The sequence below is a fragment of the Triticum aestivum genome, chromosome 2A, assembly GCF_018294505.1.
Source record: "Triticum aestivum cultivar Chinese Spring chromosome 2A, IWGSC CS RefSeq v2.1, whole genome shotgun sequence".
NCBI lineage: Eukaryota > Viridiplantae > Streptophyta > Magnoliopsida > Poales > Poaceae > Triticum > Triticum aestivum.
Genome location: NC_057797.1, coordinates 187,623,548 through 187,648,987, shown reverse-complemented (window position 1 = coordinate 187,648,987; position 25,440 = coordinate 187,623,548).

The window sequence follows — 25,440 nt, the reverse complement described above, 5'->3', positions numbered from 1 at the left end:
ACTCGGTAGGACATCATCATATGCGCAATGTGACCAAGGAGTTGATCACGGGATGATGTGTTACGGAACGAGTAAAGTGACTTGCCGGTAATGAGATTGAACAAGGTATTGGATACCGACGATCGAGTCTCGGGCAAGTAACATACCGATAGACAAAGGGAATTGAATACGGGATTGATTAAGTCCTTGACATCGTGGTTCATCCGATGAGATCATCGTGGAACATGTGGGAGCCATCATGGGTATCCAGATCCCGCTGTTGGTTATTGACCGGAGAACGTCTCGGTCATGTCTACATGTCTCCCGAACCCGTAGGGTCTACACACTTAAGGTTCGATGACGCTAGGGTTATAAAGGAAGCTTGTATGTGGTTACCGAATGTTGTTTGGAGTCCTGGATGAGATCCCGGACGTCACGAGGAGTTCAGGAATGGTCCGGAGGTAAAGATATATATATGGGAAGTCCTGTTTTGGTCACCGGAAAAGTTTCGGGCGATATCGGTAATGTACCGGGACCACCGGGAGGGTCCCGGGGGTCCACCAAGTGGGGCCACCTGCCCCAGAAGGTTGTGTGGGCCAAGTGTGGGAGGGGACCAGCCCCTAGGAGGGCTGGTGCGCCCCCCACAAGGGGGCCAAGGCGCAAGGGAGAGTGGGAGGGGGCAAACCCTAGTCCAGATGGGCCTTAAGGCCCACCTAGTGGGCGCCTCCCCTCTCTCCCCCTCTTGGCCGCCTCCCCAAATCCCATATAGGGCTGGCCGCACCCCTTGGGGTGGGAAACCCTAAAGGGGGCGCAGCCCCCTTCTCCCCTATATAAATAGAGGCCTGGGGCTGCCCATAACACATGAGAACTTCTCCCTCTCTTGGTGCAGCCCTGCCTCTCCTCCTCCTCCTCTCCCGTGGTGCTTGGCGAAGCCCTGCTGGATTGCCACGCTCCTCCATCACCACCATGCTGTTGTGCTGTTGTTGGATGGAGTCTTCCTCAACCTCTCCCTCTCTCCTTGCTGGATCAAGGCGTGGGAGACGTCACCGGGCTGTACGTGTGTTGAACGCGGAGGTGCCGTCCGTTCGGCACTAGGATCTCCGGTGATTTGAATCACGACGAGTACGACTCCTTCAACCCCGTTCTCTTGAACGCTTCTGCTTAGCGATCTACAAGGGTATGTAGATGCACTCTCCTTCCCCTCGTTGCTGGTTTCTCCATAGATAGATCTTGGTGACACGTAGGAAAATTTTGAATTTCTGCTACGTTCCCCAACAGTGGCATCATGAGCTAGGTCTATTGCGTAGATTCTTTGCACGAGTAGAACACAAAGTAGTTGTGGGCGTTGATTTTGTTCAATATTCTTACTGTTACTAGTCCAATCTTGTTTCGATGGTATTGTGGGATGAAGCGGCCCGGACCGACCTTACACGTACTCTTACGTGAGACAGGTTCCACCGATTGACATGCACTTGGTGCATAAGGTGGCTAGCGGGTGCCAGTCTCTCCCACTTTAGTCGGAACAGATTCGATGAAAAGGGTCCTTATGAAGGGTAAATAGCAATTGGCATATCACGTTGTGGTCTTGCGTAGGTAAGAAACATTCTTGCTAGAAACCCATAGCAGCCACGTAAAACATGCAAACAACAATTAGAGGACGTCTAACTTGTTTTTGCAGGGTATGCTATGTGATGTGATATGGCCAAGTAGAATGTGATGAATGATATGTGATGTATGAGATTGATCGTGTTCTTGTAATAGGATTCACGACTTGCATGTCGATGAGTATGACAACCGGCAGGAGCCATAGGAGTTGTCTTAATTTATTGTATGACCTGCGTGTCATTGAACAACGCCATGTAACTTACTTTACTTTATTGCTAAACGCGTTAGCCATAGAAGTAGAAGTAGTCGTTGGCGTGACAATTTCATGAAGACACGATGATGGAGATCATGATGATGGAGATCATGGTGTCAAGCCGGTGACAAGATGATCATGGAGCCCCGAAGATGAAGATCAATGGAGCTATATGATATTGGCCATATCATGTCACAACTATATAATTGCATGTGATGTTTATTATGATTATGCATCTTGTTTACTTAGGACGACGGTAGTAAATAAGATGATCCCTTACAAAATTTCAAGAAGTGTTCTCCCCTAACTGTGCACCGTTGCTACAGTTCGTCGCTTCTAAGCACCACGTGATGATCGGGTGTGATGGATTCTTACGTTCACATACAACGGGTGTAAGACAGTTTTACACAGCGAAAACACTTAGGGTTAACTTGACGAGCCTAGCATGTACAGACATGGCCTCGGAACACGGAGACCGAAAGGTCGAGCATGAGTCGTATAGTAGATACGATCAACATGAAGATGTTCACCGATGATGACTAGTCTGTCTCACGTGATGATCGGACACGGCCTAGTTGACTCGGATCATGTAATCACTTAGATGACCAGAGGGATGTCTATCTAAGTGGGAGTTCATAAGATGAACTTAATTATCCTGAACATAGTCAAAAGACCTTTTGCAAATTATGTCGTAAGCTCGCGCTTTAGTTCCACTGTTTAGATATGTTCCTAGAGAAAATATAGTTGAAAGTTGAAAGTAGCAATTATGCGGACAGTAGAAAGCTTATGTCCTTGATGCACTGCTCAATGTGCCGAACCCCAAACGTCGTTTGTAGATGTTGCGAACATCGGACATACACGTTTTGATAACTACGTGATAGTTTAGTTAAACGGTTTAGAGTTGAGGCACTAAAGACGTTTTTCGAAACATCGCGGAACATATGAGATGTTTCAAGGGCTGAAATTGGGATTTCAGGCTCGTGCCCACGTCAAGAGGTATGAGACCTCCGACGATTTTCTTAGCCTACAAAGTAAGGGAGAAAAGCTCAATCGTTGAGCTTGTGCTCAGATTGTCTGAGTGCAACAATCACTTGAATCAAGTGGGAGTTGATCTTCCAGATGAGATAGTGATGTTTCCCCAAAGTCATTGCCACCAAGCTGCTAGAGCTTCGTGATGAACTATAACATATCAGGGATAGATATGATGATCCTTGAGGTATTCGTGATGTTTGACACCGCGAAAGTAGAAATCAAGAAGGAGCATCAATTGTTGATGGTTGGTGAAACCACTAGTTTCAAGAAGGGCAAGGGAACAAAGGGATACTTCATGAAACGGCAAATCAGCTGCTGCTCTAGTGAAGAAACCCAAGGTTGAACCCAAACCCGAGACTAAGTGCTTCTGTAATAAAGGGAACAGCCACTGGAGCAGAATTACCCTAGATACTTGGTAGATGAGAAGGCTGGCAAGGTCGATAGAAGTATATTGGATATACATTATGTTAATGTGTACTTTACTAGTACTCCTAGTAGCACCAAGGTATTAGATACCGGTTCGGTTGCTAAGTGTTAGTAACTCGAAATAAAAGCTACGGAGTAAACGGAGACTAGCTAAAGGTGAGCTGACGACAGGTGTTGGAAGTGTTTCCAAGGTTGATGTGATCAAGCATCGCACGCTCCCTCTACCATCGAGATTTGGTGTTTGCGTTGAGCATAGACATGATTGGATTATGTCTATCGCAATACGGTTATTCATTTAAAGAGAATAATGGTTACTCTATTTATTTGAATAATACCTTCAATGGTCTTGCACCTAAAGGAATGGATTATTGAATCTCGATCGTAGTGATACACATTTTCATGCCAAAAGATATAAGATAGTAATGATAGTACCATTTACTTGTGGCACTGCCATGTAAGTCATAATGGTATAAAACGCATGAAGAAGCTCCATGTTGATGGATCTTTGGACTCACTCGGTTTTGAAAGGTTTGAGACATGCGAACCATGCCTGTTGGTGTATACGCATGAAGAAACTCCATGCAGATGGATCATTTGGACTCACTTGATTTTGAATCACTTGAGATATCCAAATCATACCACATAGGCAAGATGACTGAAAAGCCTCGGTTTCAGTAAAATGGAACAAGATAGCAACTTGTTTGAAGCAACACATTTTGATGTGTGCAGTCCAATGAGTGCTGAGGCATGCAGTGAATATCGTTATGTTCTTACTTCACAGATGATTCGAGTAGATGTTGAGAATATTTACTTGATAAAACACAAGTCTAAATTATTGAATGGTTCAAGTAATTTCAGAGTGAAGTAGAAGATCATTGTGACAAGAGGATAAAATGTCTATGATATGATCATAGAGACGGATATCTGAGTTACAAGTTTTGGCACACAATTAAGACATTGTGGAAATTGTTTCGCAATTAATACCGCCTAGAACACCATAGTGTGATGGCGTGTCCGAACTTCATAGTTGCACCCTATTGGATATGATGCGTACCATGATTTCTCTTATCGAATTACCACTATTGTTCATGGGTTAGGCATTAGAGACAACCACATTCACTTTAAATAGGGCACCACGTAATTCCGTTGAGACGACACCGTTTGAATTATGGTTTGGAGAAACCTAAGTTGTCGTTTCTTAAAAGTTTGGGGCTGCGACGCTTATGTGGAAAAGTTTCAGGTTGATAAGCTCGAACCCAAAGCGGATAAAATGCATCTTCATAGGACACCCAAAACAGTTGGGTATACCTCCTAATTCAGATCCGAAAGCAATATGGATTGTTTCTTGAATCGGGTCCTTTCTCGAGGAAAGGTTTCTCTTGAAAAGTTGAGTGGGAGGATGGTGGAGACTTGATGAGGTTATTGAACCATCACTTCAACCAGTGTGTATCAGGGCACAGGAAGTTGTTCCTGTGGCACCTACACCAATTGAAGTAGAAGCTTGTGATAGTGATCATAAAACTTCGGATCAAGTCACTACCGTACCTCGTAGGGTGACAAGGATGTGTACTGCTTCAGAGTGGTACAGTAATCCTTTCTTGAAGGTCATGTTGCTAGACAACAATGAACCTACGAGCTATGGAGAAGCAATGGTGGGCCCAAATTCCAACAAATGGTTAGAAACCATGAAATCCGAGATAGGATCCATGTATCATAACAAAGCATGGACTTTGGTGGACTTGCCCGATGATCGGCAAGCCATTGAGATAAATGGATCTTTTAAGAAGAAGACAGACGTGGATGGTAATGTCACCATCTATGAAGCTCGACTTGTGGCGAAAAGTTTTTTCACAAGTTCAAGGAGTTGACTACGATGAGATTTTCTTATCCGTAGCGATGCTTAAGTCCGTCGGAATCATGTTAGCATAAGCTGCATTTATGAAATCTGGCAGATGGATGTCAAGACGAGTTTCCTTACCAGTTTTCGTAAGGAAAGATTGTATGTGATACAATCAGAAAAGTTTTGTCAATCCTAAGAATGCTAAAAGGTATGCTAGCACCAGCGATCCTTCTAAGGACCGGAGTAAGCATCTCGGAGTTGGAATGTACACTTTGATGAGATGATCAAAGATTTTGGGTTTGTACAGAGTTTTATGAGAAACTTGTATTTCCAAAGAAGTGAGTGGGAGCACTATGGAATTTCTGATGAGTATATGTTGATCAGAAATGATGTAGAATTTCTAGAAAGCATATAGGGTTATTTGAAAGGTGTTTTTCAATAGAAAACCTGGATTAAGCTACTTGAACATTGAGCATCGAGATCTATAAGGATAGATCAAAATGCTTAATAATACTTTCAAAATGAGCATATACCTTGACATGATCTTGAAGGTGTTCAAGATGGATCAGTCAAAGAAGAAGTTCTTGCCTGAGTTGTAAGGTACGAAGTTAAGACTTAAAGCTCGACCATGGCAGAATAGAGAGAAAGGACGAAGGTCGTCCCCTATGCTTAAGACGTAGGCTCTTCAGTATGCTATGCTGTGTACCGCACCTGAAGTGTGCCTTGCCATGAGTCAGTCAAGGGGTACAAGAGTGATCCAAGAATGGCTCACAGGACAGCGGTCAAAGTTATCCTTAGTAACTAGTGGACTAAGGAATTTTCTCGATTATGGAGGTGGTAAAAGAGTTCGTTGTAAAGGGTTATGTCGATGCAAGCTTGATACCTATCCGGATAGCTCTGAGTAGAGAGACCGGATACATATAATGGAGCAATAATTTAGAATAGCTCCAAGTAGAACAGTTATTTGGAATAGCTCCAAATAGAGCGTGGTAGCTGCATCTAGGAGATGACATAGAGATTTGTAAAGCACACGCGGATCTGAAAGGTTCAGACCCGTTGACTAAAACCTCTCTCACAAGCAACATGATCAAACATAAAACTCATTGAGTGTTAATCACATAGTAATGTGAACTAGACTACTGACTCTAGTAAACTCTTGGGTATTGGTCACATGGCGATGTGACCTGTGAGTGTTAATCACATGGCGATGTGAACTGGATTATTGACTCTAGTGCAAGTGGGAGCCTGTTGGAAATATGCCCTAGAGGCAATAATAAAAGTGTTATTATTATATTTCTTAGTTCATGATAATAGTCTTTTATTCATGCTATAACTGTATTATCCGGAAATCGTAATACACGTGTGAATACATAGACCACAATATGTCCCTGGTGAGCCTCTAGTTGACTAGCTCGTTGTGATCAACAGATAGTCATGGTTTCCTGGCTATGGACATTGGATGTCGTTGATAATGGGATCACATCATTAGGAGAATGATGTGATGGACAAGACCCAATCCTAAGCCTAGCACAAAAGATCGTGTAGTTCATCTGCTAGAGCTTTGCCAATGTCAAGTATCTCTTCCTTCGACCATGAGAGCGTGTAACTCCTGGATACCGTAGGAGTGCTTTGGGTGTATCAAACGTCACAACGTAACTGGGTGACTATAAAGGTGCACTACAGGTATCTCCGAAAGTATCTATTGTTTTATGCGGATCGAGACTGGGATTTGTCACTCCGTGTAAACGGAGAGGTATCTCTCGGCCCACTCGGTAGGACATCATCATATGCGCAATGTGACCAAGGAGTTGATCACGGGATGATGTGTTACGGAACGAGTAAAGTGACTTGCCGGTAACGAGATTGAACAAGGTATTGGATACCGACGATCGAGTCTCGGGCAAGTAACATACCGATAGACAAAGGGAATTGAATACGGGATTGATTAAGTCCTTGACATCGTGGTTCATCCGATGAGATCATCGTGGAACATGTGGGAGCCATCATGGGTATCCAGATCCCGCTGTTGGTTATTGACCGGAGAACGTCTCGGTCATGTCTACATGTCTCCCGAACCCGTAGGGTCTACACACTTAAGGTTCGATGATGCTAGGGTTATAAAGGAAGCTTGTATGTGGTTACCGAATGTTGTTCGGAGTCCTGGATGAGATCCCGGAGGTCACGAGGAGTTCCGGAATGGTCCGGAGGTAAAGATTTATATATGGGAAGTCCTGTTTTGGTCACCGGAAAAGTTTCGGGCGATATCGGTAATGTACCGGGACCACCGGGAGGGTCCCGGGGGTCCACCAAGTGGGGCCACCTGCCCCAGAAGGTTGCGTGGGCCAAGTGTGGGAGGGGACCAGCCCCTAGGAGGGCTGGTGCGCCCCCCACAAGGGGGCCAAGGCGCGAGGGAGAGTGGGAGGGGGCAAACCCTAGTCCAGATGGGCCTTAAGGCCCACCTAGTGGGCGCCTCCCCTCTCTCCCCCTCTTGCCCGCCTCCCCAAATCCCATATAGGGCTGGCCGCACCCCTTGGGGTGGGAAACCCTAAAGGGGGCGCAGCCCCCTTCTCCCCTATATAAATAGAGGCCTGGGGCTGCCCATAACACATGAGAACTTCTCCCTCTCTTGGTGCAGCCCTGCCTCTCCTCCTCCTCCTCTCCCGTGGTGCTTGGCGAAGCCCTGCTGGATTGCCACACTCCTCCATCACCACCACGCCGTTGTGCTGCTGTTGGATGGAGTCTTCCTCAACCTCTCCCTCTCTCCTTGCTGGATCAAGGCGTGGGAGACGTCACCGGGCTGTACGTGTGTTGAACGCGGAGGTGCCGTCTGTTCGGCACTAGGATCTCCGGTGATTTGAATCACGACGAGTACGACTCCTTCAACCCCGTTCTGTTGAACGCTTCCGCTTAGCGATCTACAAGGGTATGTAGATGCACTCTCCTTCCCCTCGTTGCTGGTTTCTCCATAGATAGATCTTGGTGACACGTAGGAAAATTTTGAATTTCTGCTACGTTCCCCAACACTCATTGGCTTGCCACTGGTTATTTAATTGGCCAGGCATGGAAGAACTGGAGTTTTAAGAAGAGTTCTTTGGAGACGAACATGCGAACTAGGACGTTTCCCAGTCAAAATGCCTGTAGGGTTAAGGTAGATGGCATGGGTTCTACTTATCGACGAAGATTTTCGCTGGTTAAGTTTGTTTGATATTCAACCCTTGTGGCTTTATCTATGTAAGACTTGACCATAATGGTCATAATTTGTGTAAGACGGTATGTATGGATGTAAGACTCTTGTTATTCAGCTTCTGTGTGTTCAGTGAGCATTGATCTCTGGGATCACTGTACACGTGCATTCGGTGATCATGACTTATGAGTCGGGGTCCCCACATGCCTCTAGGGCATATTTCCTTCACTTATATACCAGAACATGGGCACCGGAGGTGGGGCGAGGGGAACACAACCCACCAGGGCGCCACTACTGCAGGATGCTGCTAACGCGACACGACGATCAGAGACCCTTTGACGAAACTGTGTGCGATGCCATAATCGCAAATGATGGTGTAAAAACTGTCAAAAAAGTTGCAAAACGTGTGCGACTGACGATGCATCAAACACGATTCAGATTTTAGTTGTGGGTGCGATGCAGGGCATACGGTTCAGCTCAATTATCTGTTTGCGATGAGGAGGAACAAAAGAAACGGGCAGCCAGATGAAGTCGTGTGCGACGTACAACATACAGTTCACTCAGATGAACTGTTTGCGATTAGGCAACACAAAAGAAACGGTCAGCCAGATCAAGGTGTGTGTGATTGAGGGCATACTCTTCAGAAGAATTAAATGTTTGCGATTAGGCAAAATAACAGAAATGGGTCAGCCAGATCAAAGTGTTTGTGATTGATGGCATACACTTCACATGGATGAACTGTTTATGATTAGCCACAACAAACTGAAATAGTTAGATAGATCAACGTGTGCACGCTAGACGAGCACACACATTCTAATTAAAAGAAGCATGCACAATGGTAATAACGGGCGCGCACGGTTGTTCGAACAAGATGTGTGCTAACATTGCCTATTTCGGTGCACCCTATGGTGCAAACGCCACATACGAGGCCGAGAAGGCGTACGTGCCCACGCTACGCCTTCCAGGAATAGTGCCGCACTTATAACCATTAGTAAATTTTGAGCATGCATCCCGTCACATTCCAAATTACAAACCTGTTCACACCGATCAAAACCAAAATGGTTTCCCACTTAGGAGCGTATTACTACTCGGTTATAAATACTACTACTCTAAGATGACTGCACATTCCTCCTCAACTCCTCATCCACAAAAATTCAAAAACAAAACAAGTCATTCATCATCGTTCCCTTGCGTCCGCCATGGCCAGCATGAGTTCTGTGTCGAGAGATTGCCACCAGGGAGAGGTGATCCTAGAAGCGGAAGCACGAGAGATGTCCCGCCTTGCCGCGAAAGCAACCGACATGTCCCGCCGCACGGCCGTAGCTGCAGAGAGGTCCTGCCGCGCCGTTGATGCAGCAGACTAGTCCGGCCGCGACACGGAAGCAGAAGAGATGTCCCGCCGTGCCATGAATGCAGCAGAGATGTCCTCTCGCGCCGCGGTGGCCTGGGAAAATGTCTCGCGGGCAGGCGAGGACTCTTATAGGCGCATGCGTGCCCTCGTCCTTAGGCAGATGGATCAGATCTCCAGGTGGGCGAGGTTGCAGGATGACCTGAATGCCTCATTTGGACAGTCTACCGACGTCATCCGGCAACTAAATGAGAGCAATGCAAAGCTCCAGGCCAAGCGCGACCTACTGAGGGCGAAGATCATCGAAAGTGCGGAGCAGCAGGAGCAGACCACTGCCTTGTTGAAGAGGACCGGTGTCATCGTCGAGAAACTTATGGACGAGAATGCCATGCTGCGCATCGAGCGCAGAAGGCTGGTGGAGGAATCTGTGGATGCTCTCAAGCAGCATCTAGAGGACAAGAAAGAGCTCGTCGCCCCTCGCCGCGGAGACTAGTTCTCGTGGCCTGCAGCAACACATCAAGAAAGTAGAGATCAGCGAGCCAGATCATTGTCTTCCTTCTTCTTTTGCCCTTGTGTATTTCGGGCGTTGCCGCGTGTGGCTTTTTTAAACTATGTTCTAAATATGTAAGACAATTATTATCCACTGTCATCGTCCTTATATTCATCATGCTTGCTATAAGTCGTAGTCAATGCTATATAGGTGCAAAACTTTCTTTTTAGAATTTCATTTCTCTCTCTTAAATCTGAATCCAGTGAGACATATAGCCACGCCGTAGAACAGGTGCTCGGGTGCCATTAATGGAGATGTTGGGAGGGAGGTGCGCGGTGGGTAGCGGTCAAAGGGCTCTCCTCTCGATGAGCACGTGCAGGGGTCTGATCGCACGCATCCCATACTCAAATAGCTACCCCTCACGGCACCTCCTAGCCAATAAAAAAAGGGGACGCGTGGCCACACATAATTGGTAAGTAGAACGCCCACTGTTTCAATTATACTTGTGTTTTCGATTTGTAACGTGACAACACTTGTTCCAAAATGGCTTTGTTGATTGTTAATGTGTGCACCTTCGCAAATCGGACAGAAAAATTACCACAACATGTTGGTGGCATGTCATGACACCATGCCAAGTTTCATGATTTTCAGGCGTGTTTTGGATTTACAGGGATTAAAAAACCAAGTTTCTCTATCTTTCCGGCCGAGACACGACGCCCAAATGTTTGAATTTCACTCCTATCTCTTGCATGGGACCTAGAAATTCACACAAGGACACACATGTGATTTTTCAAACAACTTTGGTGCACTGGAGCATGTGCTTGTAGTACAAATTTGAAATATGCACATTAAATGCGCAGAAACTCAATTAATGTATAAAAAGGCCAAACAAACCCGCAATAATTCCAAAAGTTAGCACGGTACTTCTATTTGGTCTAATCTGCGAGTGTAAGGAGGGAGAAGGCAGTGTACGTCTGTCGTTTCGCACATGAAGGTGATACATTCCCTCTCAGAACCACGAGCCTTCTTGAGGGAAGCTCCGGTTTGCAAGAAGCTTACACCAAAGCTTGTCCCAATTCGGCCAAAAGATTACCGCAGCATGTTGGTGCCATGTCATGACACCATGCTAAGTTTCATGATTTTCAGGCGTGATTTGGATTTACAGGAATTAAAAAACCAAGTTTCTCAATCTTTTTGGCCGAGCCACGACGCCCAGATGTTTGAATTTCACTCCCATCTCTTGCATGGGACCTACAAATTCACCCAAGAACACACATGTGATTTTTCAAACAACTTTGGTGCACTGGAGCATGTGCTTGTAGTTCAAATTTGAATTATGCACATTAAATGCATAGATACTCGATTAATGTATAAAAAAGGCCAAATGAACCCGGAATAATTCCAAAATTTAGCACGGTGCATCTATTTGGTCTAATCTGCCTGTGTAAAAAAATTAAGGTGGGAGAAGGCAGTGTACGTATGTTGTTTCGCACATGGAGGTGACACGTTCCCTCTCGGAACCATGAGTCTTCTTGTGGGAAGCTCCGATTTGCAAGAAGCTTACACCAAAGCTTGTCCCAATTTGGCCAAAAAAATTACCGCAGCATGTTGGTGCCATGTCATGACACCATGCAAGTTTCATGATTTTCAGGCGTGTTTTGGATTTACAGGAATTAAAAAACCAAGTTTCTCAATCTTTCCCACTGAGCCACGACACCCAGTTGTTTGAATTTCACTCCCATCTCTTGCATGGGACCTAGAAATTCACCCAAGGACACACATGTGATTTTTCAAACAACTTTGGTGCACTAGAGCCTGTGCTTGTAGTTCAAATTTGAATTATGCGCATTAAATGCACATAAACTCAATTAATGTATAAAAATGTCAAACTAACCCGGAATAATTCCAAAATTTAGCACGGTACTTCTATTTGGTCTAATCTGCCAGTGTAAAAAAATTAAGGCGGGAGAAGGCAGTGTACGTATGTCGTTTCGCACACGGAGGTGACACGTTCCCTCTCGGAACCACGAGCCTTCTTGAGGGAAGCTCTGGTTTGCAAGAAGCTTACACCAAAACTTGTCCCAATTCAGCCAAAAAAATTACCCTAGCATGTTGGTGCCATGTCATGACACCATGCCAAGTTTCATGATTTCCAGGCGTGTTTTGGATTTACAGGAATTAAAAACCCAAGTTTCTCAATCTTTCTGGCCGAGCCACGATGCCCAGATGTTTGAATTTTACTCCCATCTCTTGCATGGGACCTAGAAATTCACCCAAGGAAACACATGTGATTTTTCAAACAACTTTGGTGCACTGGGGCATGTGCTTGTAGTTCAAATTTGAATTGTGCACATTAAATGCCCAGAAAATCAATTAATGTATAGAAAAGGCCAAACGAACACAGAATAATTACAAAATTTAGCACGATACTACTATTTGGTCTAATCTGCCAGTGTACAAAACTTAAGGCGGGAGAAGGCGGTGTACGTATGTCGTTTCGCACACGGAGGTGACACATTCCCTCTTGGAACCAAGAGTCTTCTTGAGGGAAGCTCCGGTTTGCAAGAAGGTTACACCAAAGCTTGTCCCAATTAGGCCAGAAAAATTACTGTAGCATGTTGGTGCCATGTCATGACACCATGCCAAGTTTCATGATTTTCAGCCGTGTTTTGGATTTACAGGAATTAAAAAAAACAAGTTTCTCAATCATTCCGGCTGAGCCACGACGCCCAGATGTTTGAATTTTATTCCCATTTCTTGCATGGGACCTATAAATTCACCCAAAGACACACATGTCATTTTCAGCAAACTTTGGTGCATTGGAGCATGTGCTTGTAGTTCAAATTTGCATTATGCACACTAAATGCCCAGAAACTCAATTAATGCATAAAAATGCCAAACGAACCCAGAATAATTCCAAGTTTAAACACGACACTCATGTTCTAGACACTTGTTCACTGTACGTAAATGTTCTAGCAATTCAAACACCATCCTTTCCCTACGTAACACCATGTTTTCTTTCAAAACATAATGAAAAAAATCAGGTATACCACAAACAATTTACTAGACAGAATCGTGTGGGATGCGATATAAAATATCTTGGCGCACCGTCTTGTATAGCTTATGCAGGAAGCTTCGTCGTCTACAATCCACCATCCCCGCTTGAACCACACTTGCGCGCCAGTTTCTCACGGCACTGAGCAAAAATTTTTGGCCACCGTGGAAATATCTATCTCCCCGCCCCCTCCCTCCACCAAAAGAAACATTTCCACTGTTCCTCCTTGCTTTCCAAGTTCAAACCTTCACTGCTGCTTACTAGTAGCTCAGCCTCCTCGCCGGCGACCCTTCTTCTTGCAGCGCTGCCTCCATGCTGGCTACCCTTCTTCTTGCAGCGCCGTCTCCTCACGGGCGACCCTTATTCTTGCAGCACCGCATCCTCACCGGCGACCCTTCTTCTTGCTGCATGGCCTCCTCGCCGCCGACCCTTCTTCTTGCTACGTGGCCTCGTTGATATGGTAAGGTAATTCACACCCCACCCACACCATCCTCCTCCTTTCCCGTCCCACATGCCCCGACCGACGGAGAGACACCTTCCACCGAAATCACTGCCCCCTCCTCCAATTAAGCGCCGCCCACAGCCATTTTACACACAGTATAACGTGGATCTGAGTAGCATCCGGCCACATGTGCGAACTAGGTTGCTATGGCTGCCATGCGTGTCGACCACCAGATCTTGGAGGAGCACCTCGTCTTCAAGGCCACCATCGACACCGCCACGCGGTTGTCTACTTTAAAATATATTTCGTGATGTTTTCTCGAGGCCACCACCAGTGCCTTCTTGTGATTTGTCCTCTATAATGTTAATATGCAATCTGATGTTCAGTTAACAGTTTGGTCCTCTGAAATGTAATGTTCAGTTAACACTTTGGTCCAACAATTGCTACATTTCGTGGTACTGTTCTCAAGCATTCTTTGTTTTGTAAACTGTCTTATCTTCTAGTACATGTTTCTATTCTGCAATGTCGTGCTCACTTAACTATTTTGCTTCATTTGGTCTATTGTCCATTTAACTGTTTGGTTCAGTTCTGCAATTTGATTTTCATTTTCTATGGGTATAATTTTGTAGTGTTATGCATGTGACACCAATCGAATTTGGCTGTACTCAATACATATTCTACTGATAGTATGGCAACTCTCAGTTAACCTGATCAAGATCTTCCTTATGTGTGTTGCAGGGAAACAATGGGAAACACTGCGGTTTACCATCGAGGTTTATTCAAGCAGGGTCCTTTGGCTAATAGAACATTATTGTGCAGTTGCATGAATCATTCTAATATTTAGGTTTCTTATAATTTGGTCTTGCACATGTAGGTCCTGCTGTCAGAGGCTTAGACCCACTGTTCGACCCATTTTGCATATGGGGAAATGATATGTCCATGAATATCAGTCAAGTCAATAAACTCAGAAAGATTGTTAGGATGAAGAAACTTGTGATGAATAACAGCAAGATCTTTTTGTTTGCACAATGAAGAAGACATCAGTCAACTATAGGATGCTACCAACTCTTTTACCTTGTTTTTACCCCTTGCGCCATTTCAAAATTTAGAACAGTGATTTATGCATAGCTTTGTTTTCAGTACATTTCAAAGCAGTTCACCGATGATTACCTCTCAAACCACCTACAATGTCAAGAGGCGAGGAAGGTATTCATTCAACACCCATGGTACAATATTGAAGTCTTGATGAAGAGGATGAAGGTTGGGCGGGCAATTATCCATAGCCACTGGCCTAAAGTTGCAAGGACATTCAACATCACTAAAGGCTCAATATTTGCCTTCCACTTCTGCAGTTTCCCAGATGAGATTCATCTGTCTATTTACCGTGTATGACGCAACTTTCCAAAGGTTTTTGATGCTGCATGTGAAACTTGGTGTTGTTGTGTAATGGCGTAACTGAGTGGCGAAGCTATCTGATGTAATTCGATTATGAAATCCTGGTTTCTTTTATACGGATATGAAATATCTGCCGTGTTTTATAAGAAATATTAGTTTGATTAGTACATGGATTATCAATAATAGGCTAATTAACCTGCTTATTGGGGTTTTCTATTGTAGATGGTTACTCAGACAGCAACGTGGGCGATGAACTCAAACAACCCGCATGGTTTCTAGAAAGTAGGCATGTGCGATCAACTAACAATCATACACGGCTTCCGGCAGCGAACTGTTTGCGTTAGGCCACCTTGCACAAACGTTTCCACACAAAGAACTATGTGTGATATACATACAAACGGAAACATTTTCCCCAGATTGACTGTGTGGGATGTACATAAGAACATAAACGAATTCCTTGGATTGACTGTGTGTGATATACATACCTACGAAAATGTTTTTCTAGGATTCACCGTGTGGGGTGTACATACCTACAGAAATGATTTTCTCGGATTACCGTGTGGGATGTACAGACCTACAGAAATGATTGGGTTTCGATGCCTCGCCCGATCGCACACGGCCCCAACCTGGGTCCCAGGAGGGCCAATCCCCGATGATTTCTGGGTCGTGTGGGAAGGACACCCTATCGCACACACTCACTTGACGACGGTTCCAGATGCCATCACGGAAAGGGGTTAAAAACCGTTTGTTTAGCACGTCACTGTACCAGCGTGCCCCTAGCTCCCTAGTGCGCCCAGGTGGGTTGTGCCCACCTGGTGGGGCCCCTCTAGTACTTATTGGATCCAATATTCCTCATATATTCCATAAAAAATCCCCGTAAAGTTTCAGCTCATTTGGAGTTGTACATAATAGGTGCCTGACGTAGCTTTTCCAGGTCCAGATTTCCAGCTGCCGCAATTCTCCCTCTTTGTGTGTACCTTGCATATTATGAGAGAAAATGCATTAGAATTGCTCCAAAAAGCATTATTATGCATAAAAACATCATAAATAATAGTAGAAAAACATGATGCAAAATGGACGTATCAAGCGCCCCCTAGGGATGCCTCCACCTGGCTTGGGGGGCAAGCCGCCCTATGGATTCCCTAGGGGTGCCCCCATCTGTGGTGTCCACCGCCCTCCTAGGGAAAACCCTAGGATGCCCCCTCCTCCCCCCTTCCCCTATATATAGAGGGGTAGAGGGAGGGCAGACACACCCTCATCTATATATGCCACGGCGCTGCCCTCCCTCTCCCTCGTAGTTCCTCTCTTTCTCTCCCTGCAGCTTAGCGAAGCTCTCCTGAGATTGCTCCACCACCACCGCCACCACACCGCCGTGCTGACGGAGGACTCAATATAATACTTCACCATCGCCAGCTGGATCGAGGAGGTGAAGGTGTCACCGATCCGTGTGTGTGTTGAACACGGAGGTGATGTCCATTTGGCGCTTGGATCAGGAGTTCGCGGGATGGATCGTGATAGCATCGCGAATAAGTTTGACAACATCAACCGCATATCTTAACGCTTCCGCTTAGCGATCTACCAGGGTATGTAGATGCAATCTCTCCTCTCATAGATGTTCATCTCCTAGATTGATCTTGGTGAGCGTAGGATTTTTTGTTTCCCATGCAACATTCGCCAATAGGCCACCCTTAGCATGATTCTTTCCTTGCCAAGAAAACGCCCATAGCAGACTCTCCAACTTAGCAAGAGACTCCTTAGGCTAGGGAAAACATGACATAAAGTAGCTTGGTATACTAGCAAGCACTGAATTAATCAATGTTAGACAACCACCAGAAGATAGAAGGGCTGCCAACCATCTAGATAACCTCTTATCGACATTGTGGACTACCGGCAGAAGCATGTCGTGCCTGATTTTGTGCAATGAAAGAGGGATGCCAAGGTACGTGTAGGGGAACGAGGAGACCGGGTAACCAAAGAGGGTAGCAATCTGGCTAGCAATCGTGGTCTCCATGCATATAGGGAACAAAGTACTCTTGTGAAAATTAATGTGCAAGCCTGAGAAGTCTGAAAAGGTTGTAATAATATGCTTGATGACAGTGGCTTGCTGCATATTAACCTGAAAAGTAGTTGTGTGTCGTTTGCATACTGCAAAACCGGAAACAACCGATCTGACCCAAGTGGATGAACCAAGTTACCAGCCTCACACTATGCACAACATAATCTCTACAGAACATCTGCTACCAAGATGAAAAGATACGCGGGTGTAAAGTCACCCTGCCTCAGACCTCTTTTTGCTGCAAAAGGATCACCAAGCTCACCATTAACCAAGACTCTAGAACTAGCCGAGGATAGAAGCGAAGAAACCCAGCTGATCCATCTTTGAGGGAATCCCCGAGCTTCCATAATAGTAAAAAGGCACTGCCAGCTGACCGTATCAAAAGCTTTCTGGAAGTCAAGCTTGAGAACAACTATAGGCAGATGCCTCTTATGAGCAGTCTGGACCATATCAGCAGCCATAGCAAAGTTTTCCACAATTGATCTCCCTTTAGCAAAACCATACTGAAGATAATGAACTAGATGTGGGATCTGACACTGCAGCCTACAAGCAAGAACCTTACTAGCTAGCTTGGGCACACTGTGGACAACAGAAATAGGCCTGTAATCACGCAGCTACAGAGGCGTATCTTTTTTAGGCAGGAGCAAGATGAAAGTCGTATTAATCCCAGCCAGGTCCACGCGATTATGATACAAATCTGAAAAGAAGAGCTCTAAATCGGGTGTGAGAGTCATGTGAAAAAGCTTGAAGAACACATTAGTGAATCCATCCGGACCAGGACTCTGGTTCTTCGGGGAGTGGTCGATACCACCAACGATCTCAGACCAGGTGAATTCTCCTGTAAGGCAGGAAAGGTCCAGAACAAGGTACAAAGAGCTAGGATGTACTATTGGCAAGGAAGGAGAGGGCTGCCCAAGAAGTTCAGAGAAGTAATTGGTGGTGACCTGAAGTTTATGCTTATTGTTAAAGAACTCCACCTCTTCATGAACAACTTTGATCTTATTCCTCCTAGCATGACAGTTAGCAGTTGCATGAAAGAACTGTTGGGTTTCGTAGTAATTTCAAAAAAATGCCTACGCACACGCAAGATCATGTGATGCATAGCAACGAGGGGAGAGTATTGTCTACATACCCAACGCAGACCGACTGCGGAAGCGATGACACGACGTAGAGGAAGTAGTCGTACGTCTTCTCGATCCAACCGATCAAGCACCGAAACTACGGCACCTCCGAGTTCGAGCACACGTTCAGCTTGATGACGATCCCCGGACTCCGATCCAGCAAAGTGTCGGGGAAGAGTTTCGTCAGCACGACGGCGTGGTGACGATCTTGATGAACTACAGCAGCAGGGCTTCGCCTAAACTCCGCTACAGTATTATCGAGGAATATGGTGGCAGGGGGCACCGCACATGGCTAAGGAATAGATCACGTGGATCAACTTGTGTCAACTTGTGTGTTTAGAGGTGCCCCTGCCTCCGTATATAAAGGAGGAGAGGAGGGGAGGCTGGCCGGCCAAGGGGGGAGGCGCAGGAGAGTCCTACTCCCTCTGGGAGTAGGATTCTCCCTCCAATCCTAGTCCAACTAGGATTCCTCGGAGGGGAAAAGAGGAGGAGGGGGCCGGCCACCTCTCCTAGTCCTAATAGGACTAGGGGAAGGGGGGGCGTGCAGCCCATCTAGGGCAGCCCCTTCTCTTTTCCACTAAGGCCCACTATGGCCCAAATAGCTCCCGGGGGGTTCCGGTAACCCTCTCGGTATTCCGGTAAAATCCCGATTTCACCCGGAACACTTCCGATATCCAAATATAGGCTTCCAATATATCAATCTTTACGTCTCGACCATTTCGAGACTCCTCGTCATGTCCGTGATCACATCCGGGACTCCGAATAACCTTCGGTACATCAAAATGCATAAACTCATAATATAACTGTCATCGTAACCTTAAGCGTGCGGACCCTACGGGTTCGAGAACAATGTAGACATGACCGAGACACGTCTCCGGTCAATAACCAATAGCGGGACCTGGATGCCCATATTGGCTCCTACATATTCTACGAAGATCTTTATCGGTCAGACCGCATAACAACATACGTTGTTCCCTTTGTCATCGGTATGTTACTTGCCCGAGATTCGATCGTCGGTATCCAATACCTAGTTCAATCTCGTTACCGGCAAGTCTCTTTACTCGTTCCGTAATACATCATCTCACAACTAACATATTAGTTGTAACGCTTGCAAGGCTTATGTGATGTGTATTACCGAGAGGGCCTAGAGATACCTCTCCGACAATCGGAGTGACAAATCCTAATCTCGAAATACGCCAACCCAACATCGACCATTGGAGACACCTGTAGTACTCCTTTATAATCACCCAGTTACGTTGTGACGTTTAGTAGTACCCAAAGTGTTCCTCCGGTAAACGGGAGTTGCATAATCTCATAGTCATAGGAACATGTATAAGTCATGAAGAAAGCAATAGCAACATACTAAACGATCGGGTGCTAAGCTAATGGAATGGGTCATGTCAATCAGATCATTCTACTAATGATGTGACCTCGTTAATCAAATAACAACTCATTGTTCATGGTTAGGGAACATAACCATCTTTGATTAACGAGCTAGTCAAGTAGAGGCATACTAGTGACACTCTGTTTGTCTATGTATTCACACATGTATTATGTTTTCGGTAAATACAATTCTAGCATGAATAATAAACATTTATCATGATTATAAGGAAATAAATAATAACTTTGTTATTGCCTCTAGGGCATATTTCCTTCAGTCTCCCACTTGCACTAGAGTCAATAATCTAGATTACACTGTAATGATTCTAACACCCATGGAGCCTTGGTGCTGATCATGTTTTGGTCGTGGAAGAGGCTTAGTCAACGGGTCTGCAACATTCAGATCCGTATGTATCTTGCAAATCTCTATGTCTCCCGCATGGACTAGATCCCGGATGGAGTTGAAGCGTCTCTTGATGTGTTTGGTCCTTTTGTGAAATCTGGATTCCTTTGCCAAGGCAATTGCACCAGTATTGTCACAAAAGATTTTCATTGGACCCGATGCACTAGGTATGACACCTAGATCGGATATGAACTCCTTCATCCAGACTCCTTCATTTGCTGCTTCCGAAGCAGCTATGTATTCCGCTTCACATGTAGATCCCGCTACGACGCTTTGTTTAGAACTGCACCAACTGACAGCTCCACCGTTTAATGTAAACACGTATCCGGTTTGCGATTTAGAATCGTCCGGATCAGTGTCAAAGCTTGCATCAACGTAACCTTTTACGATGAGCTCTTTGTCACCTTCATATATGAGAAACATATCCTTAGTCCTTTTCAGGTATTTCAGGATGTTCTTGACCGCTGTCCAGTGATCCACTCCTGGATTACTTTGGTACCTCCCTGCTAAACTTATAGCAAGGCATACATCAGGTCTGGTACACAGCATTGCATACATGATAGATCCTATGGCTGATGCATAGGGAACATCTTTCATATTCTCTCTATCTTCTGCAGTGGTCGGGCATTGAGTCTTACTCAATTTCACACCTTGTAACACAGGCAAGAACCCTTTCTTCGCTTGATCCATTTTGAACTTCTTCAAAATTTTGTTAAGGTATGTGCTTTGTGAAAGTCCAATTAAGCGTTTTGATCTATCTCTATAGATCTTAATGCCTAATATGTAAGCAGCTTCACCGAGGTCTTTCATTGAAAAACTTTTATTCAAGTATCCCTTTATGCTATCCAAGAATTCTATATCATTTCCAATCAGTAATATGTCATCCACATATAATATCAGAAATGCTACAGAGCTCCCACTCACTTTCTTGTAAATACAGGCTTCTCCGAAAGTCTGTATAAAACCAAATGCTTTGATCACACTATCAAAACGTTTATTCCAACTCCGAGAGGCTTGCACCAGTCCATAAATGGATCGCTGGAGCTTGCACACTTTGTTAGCTCCCTTTGGATCGAAAAAACCTTCCGGTTGCATCATATACAACTCTTCTTCCAGAAATCCATTCAGGAATGCAGTTTTGACATCCATCTGCCAAATTTCATAATCATAAAATGCGGCAATCGCTAACATGATTCGGACGGACTTAAGCATCGCTACGGGTGAGAAGGTCTCATCGTAGTCAATCCCTAAAACTTGCCGAAAACCTTTTGCGACAAGTCGAGCTTTGTAGACAGTAACATTACCATCAGCGTCAGTCTTCTTCTTAAAGATCCATTTATTCTCAATTGCTTGCCGATCATCGGGCAAGTCAACCAAAGTCCATACTTTGTTCTCATACATGGATCCCATCTCAGATTTCATGGCTTCAAGCCACTTTGCGGAATCTGGGCTCACCATCGCTTCTTCATAGTTCGTAGGTTCATCATGATCTAGTAGCATGACTTCCAGAACAGGATTACCGTACCACTCTGGCGCGGATCTTATTCTGGTTGATCTACGAGGTTCAGTAGTATCTTGATCTGAAGTTCATGATCATTATCATTGGCTTCCTCACTAACTGGTGTAGGTGTCACTGAAACAGTTTTCTGTGATGAACTACTTTCCAGTAAGGGAGCAGGTACAGTTACCTCGTCGAGTTCTACTTTCCTCCCACTCACTTCTTTCGAGAGAAACTCCTTCTCTAGAAATGATCCATTCTTAGCAACGAATGTCTTGCCTTCGGATCTGTGATAGAAGGTGTACCCAACAGTTTCCTTTGGGTATCCTATGAAGACACATTTCTCCGATTTGGGTTCGAGCTTATCCGGTTGAAGTTTTTTCGCATAAGCATCGCAGCCCCAAACTTTAAGAAACGTCAACTTTGGTTTCTTGCCAAACCACAGTTCATAAGGCGTCGTCTCAACGGATTTTGATGGTGCCCTATTTAACGTGAATGCGGCCGTCTCTATAGCATAACCCCAAAACGATAGCGGTAAATCGGTAAGAGACATCATAGATCGCACCATATCTAGTAAAGTACGATTACGACGTTCGGACACACCATTACGCTGTGGTGTTCCGGGTGGCGTGAGTTGCGAAACTATTCCACAGTTTTTCAAATGTACACCAAACTCGTAACTCAAATATTCTCCTCCACGATCAGATCGTAGAAACTTTATTTTCTTGTTACGATGATTTTCAGCTTCACTCTGAAAGTCTTTGAATTTTTCAAATGTTTCAGACTTATGTTTCATTAAGTAGACATACCCATATCTGCTTAAATCATCTGTGAAGGTGAGAAAATAACGATATCCGCCACGAGCCTCAATATTCATTGGACCGCACACGTCGGTATGTATGATTTCCAACAAATCTGTTGCTCTCTCCATAGAACCGGAGAACGGTGTTTTGGTCATCTTACCCATGAGGCACGGTTCGCAAGTACCAAGCGATTCATAATCAAGTGGTTCCAAAAGTTCATCAGTATGGAGTTTCTTCATGCGCTTTACACCGATATGACCTAAACGACAGTGCCACAAATAAGTTGCACTTTCATTATCAACTCTGCATCTTTTGGTTTCAACATTATGAATATGTGTATAACTACTATCGAGATCTAATAAGAATAGACCACTCTTTAAGGGTGCATGACCATAAAAGATATTAGTCATATAAATAGAACAACCATTATTCTCTGATTTAAATGAATAACCGTCTCGCATTAAACAAGATCCAGATATAATGTTCATGCTCAACGCTGGCACCAAATAACAATTATTTAGGTCTAATATTAATCCCGAAGGTAGATGTAGAGGTAGTGTGCCGACCGCGATCACATCGACTGTGGAACCGTTTCCCACGCGCATCGTCACCTCGTCCTTTGCCAGTGCTCGCTTATTCCGTAGTCCCTGTTTCGAGTTGCAAATATTAGCAACAGAACCAGTATCAAATACCCAGGTGCTACTGCGAGCTCTAGTAAGGTACACATCAATAACATGTATATCACATATACCTTTGTTCACCTTGCCATCCTTCTTATCCGCCAAATACTTGGGGCAGTTCCGCTTCCAGTGACCAGTCTGCTTGCAGTAGAAGCACTCAGTTTCAGGCTTAGGTCCAGACTTGGGTTTCTTCTCTTGAGCAGCAACTTGCTTGCCGTTCTTCTTGAAGTTCCCCTTCTTCTTCCCTTTTCCCTTTTTCTTGAAACTAGTGGTTTTGTTAACCATCAACACTTGATGCTCCTTCTTGATTTCTACCTCCGCAGCTTTCAGCATTGCGAAGAGCTCGGGAATATTCTTGTTCATCCCTTGCATATTATAGTTCATCACGAAGCTCTTGTAGCTTGGTGGCAGTGATGGGAGAATTCTGTCGATGACGCAATCATCCGGAAGATTAACTCCCAATTGAATCAAGTGATTATTATACCCAGACATTTTGAGTATATGCTCACTGACAGAACTGTTCTCCTCCATCTTGCAGCTATAGAACTTATTGGAGACTTCATATCTCTCAATCCGGGCATTTGCTTGAAATATTAACTTCAACTCCTGGAACATCTCATATGCTCCATGACGTTCAAAACGTCGTTGAAGTCCCGATTCTAAGCCGTAAAGCATGGCACACTGAACTATCGAGTAGTCATCAGCTTTGCTCTGCCAGACGTTCATAACATCTGGCATTGCTCCAGCAGCAGGCCTGGCACCCAGCGGTGCTTCCAGGACGTAATTCTTCTGTGCAGCAATGAGGATAATCCTCAAGTTACGGACCCAGTCCGTGTAATTGCTACCATCATCTTTCAACTTTGCTTTCTCAAGGAACGCATTAAAATTCAACGGTACAACAGCACGAGCCATCTATCTACAATCAACATAAACAAGCAAGATACTATCAGGTACTAAGTTCATGATAAATTTAAGTTCAATTAACCATATTACTTAAGAACTCCCACTTAGATAGACATCCCTCTAATCTTCTAAGTGATTACGTGATCCAAATCAACTAAACCATGACCGATCATCATGTGAGATGGAGTAGTTTTCAATGGTGAACATCGTTTATGTTGATCATATCTACTATATGATTCACGCTCGACCTTTCGGTCTCCGTGTTCCGAGGCCATATCTGCATATGCTAGGCTCGTCAAGTTTAACCTGAGTATTCTGCGTGTGCAAAAACTGGCTTGCACCCGTTGTAGATGGACGTAGAGCTTATCACACCCGATCATCACGTGGTGTCTGGGCACGACGAACTTTGGCAACGGTGCATACTCAGGGAGAACACTTCTTGATAATTTAGTGAGAGATCATCTTATAATGCTACCGTCAATCAAAGCAAGATAAGATGCATAAAAAGATAAACATCACATGCAATCAATATAAGTGATATGATATGGCCATCATCATCTTGTGCTTGTGATCTCCATCTCCGAAGCACCGTCATGATCACCATCGTCACCGGCGCGACACCTTGATCTCCATCGTAGCATCGTTGTCGTCTTGCCAATCTTATGCTTTCACGACTATCACTACCGTTTAGTAATAAAGTAAAGCATTACATCGCGATTGCATTGCATACAATAAAGCGACAACCATATGGCTCCTGCCAGTTGCCGATAACTTGGTTACAAAACATGATCATCTCATACAATAAAATTCAGCATCATGCCTTGACCATATCACATCACAACATGCCCTGCAAAAACAAGTTAGACGTCCTCTACTTTGTTGTTGCATGTTTTACGTGGCTGCTACGGGCTTAAGTAAGAACCAATCTCACCTACGCATCAAAACCACAACGATAGTTTGTCAAATAGACTCCGTTTTAACCTTCGCAAGGACCGGGCATAGCCATACTTGGTTCAACTAAAGTTGGAGAGACAGTCGCCCGCAAGCCATCTCTGTGCAAAGCACGTCGAGGGAACCGGTCTCGCGTAAGCGTACGCGTAAGGTTTGTCTGGGTCGTCTCGTCCAACAATACCGCCGAACCAAAGTATGACATGCTGGTAGGTAGTATGACTTGTATCGTCCACAACTCACTTGTGTTCTACTCGTGCATATAACATCAACATCAATAACCTAGGCTCTGATACCACTGTTGCGTTTCGTAGTAATTTCAAAAAATTTCCTACGCACACGCAAGATCATGTGATGCATAGCAATGAGGGGAGAGTATTGTCTACGTACCCAACGCAGACCGACTGCGGAAGCGATGACACGACGTAGAGGAAGTAGTCGTACGTCTTCTCGATCCAACCGATCAAGCACCGAAACTACGGCACCTCCGAGTTCGAGCACACGTTCAGCTTGATGACGATCCCCGGACTCCGATCCAGCAAAGTGTCGGGGAAGAGTTTCGTCAGCACGACGGCGTGGTGACGATCTTGATGAACTAC